Source organism: Heptranchias perlo, chromosome 15 (assembly GCF_035084215.1).
Source record: "Heptranchias perlo isolate sHepPer1 chromosome 15, sHepPer1.hap1, whole genome shotgun sequence".
NCBI classification, from domain to species: domain Eukaryota; kingdom Metazoa; phylum Chordata; class Chondrichthyes; order Hexanchiformes; family Hexanchidae; genus Heptranchias; species Heptranchias perlo.
The window spans coordinates 28,791,151-28,793,018 of NC_090339.1; the positions used below are offsets into that span (position 1 = coordinate 28,791,151).

At 40.8% G+C, this 1,868-nt stretch overlaps 1 non-coding gene across 1 annotated transcript; it reads right to left on the reverse strand.

Moving 5' to 3' along the window:
- Positions 1–213: 213 nt before the first annotated feature.
- Positions 214–285, reverse strand: trnaa-cgc (transfer RNA alanine (anticodon CGC)). The gene has a single exon. It is a non-coding gene; the product is annotated as a tRNA-Ala (tRNA).
- Positions 286–1,868: the final 1,583 nt, after the last annotated feature.

A 1,868-nucleotide genomic window follows, 5' to 3' on the forward strand; every position in this document is an offset into this window, starting at 1 on the left:
TTGCTTTATGGTCAGTCAAAATGAGGTCTGCTGCACTACCATTTTTTGTTGATAGGAGAATGCTTAGAATCATAGAATCATAGAAGTTTACAACATGGAAACAGGCCCTTCGGCCCAACATGTCCATGTCGCCCAGTTTATACCACTAAGCTAGTCCCAATTGCCTGCACTTATAGAATCATAGAAGTTACAACATGGAAACAAAAATAACTTTGGAAACGCTGGGGATTGAACCCAGGACCTCATACACGCGAAGCATGCGCTCTACCACTGAGCTACATCCCCAGACTTTCTGTGAAAGTACTGGATAATTTCAGTAACTAAAATAATTAACAGAAAGATTTCTCTGTACATTATTCTGAGCCTGTTACTGAAAGTTTATCCAGATGTCTGGGTTACTGAAGATAGTGTCAAGGTAATAGGGAGTTGGGACTCATCTGTGAGGACAATCTGACATGGAAACTGAACAATCTAGAGTAAGAAGGGTAAAAATGACCCAAAAATATAATACCATTTTCAATACAAAAACAATATAAATATTTTTCCTCCCCACTGTGGCAGATCGTTGTTTAACAGGAACATGGCAACTTTCCACCTCATAACCTAGTTTCTTTTTCCACACTATTGTTTCTTATCTTACACTTGCAAGCGCTGTCCATCACAGTTCACTCACTCTTGTGGCTGTCTACCTCCATTAATTGCTCACTTTTTGACAGCTGTTGTAGAGTTCACACATTCCAGAATCTGATTCCTATGGTGTTCTTTGCTGTGGGAAGTAGCTTCAGGCGACCAGCCATATTTCAATCTAGTTAGAGATCATAGTATTCTGAACGTCTGAAGCACTCCATCCCCTAAAGTGAAAATCCATCACCAGACACATTAAATTGCTGATAATTTACTGTATTGCTATGCCCTAACAAAGTTAATAAAGATGCTGTCAAAGCAGTTTACCTCCCGCCTCAGGATCAGTGAAAATTATTTATAACCACAGCCTGCCCAATGCCTTAGAAAAAATAAGCACAACAGTTAAAAATGGCAAAGGCACTTAGGAATGGACCATTGGAACTATTGTGAGGAATAACAATAGTGGGGGGGTGGGGGGTTTAACTTGTGACAAGGGTGGAAAATTGGTGATAGAGGATCTTCCAACCATTATGCAACCCATCTGATTTTCTGATAATGAAAATTACACCCAGCGAGTTCCACAGACATGTGTGTACCCTGAATAACTTTATGATTAGACAAACAGATTGGTCATAAATAGATTCACAAACTGACTTGCAAGTCACCAGATCATGAAACATTGAACCAAATAGGTTATACAAGAAAGAAAGAATCTGTACTTATATAGCATCTTTCAGAATCTCATTGGTCCCAAACACTTCACAGCCAAATGTAGTCACCATTAAAATGTAGGGAAACACAACAACAACTTGCATTTATATAGCACCTTTAACGTAGTAAAACGTCCCAAGGTGCTTCACAGAGGCAATTATCAAGCAAAATTTGACACCGAGCCACATAAGGAGATATTAGAACAGGTGTCCAAAAGCTTGGTCAAAGAGATAGGTTTTAAGGAGCATCTCAAAGGAGGAAAGTGAGGTGGAGAGATTTAAGGAGGGAGCTTAGGGCCTAGGCAGCTGAAGGCACGGCTGCCAATGGTGGAGCGATTAAAATTGGGGATGCGCAAGAGGCAAGAATTGGAGGAATACAGAGATCTCAGAGGGTTGTAGGGCTGGAGGAGGTTACAGAGATAGGTAGGGGCGAGACCATGGAGGGATATGAAAACAAGAACGTGAATTTTAAAATCGAGGTGTTCCCGTACTGGGAGCCAATGTAGGTCAGTGAGCATAGAGGTGTTGGGTGAA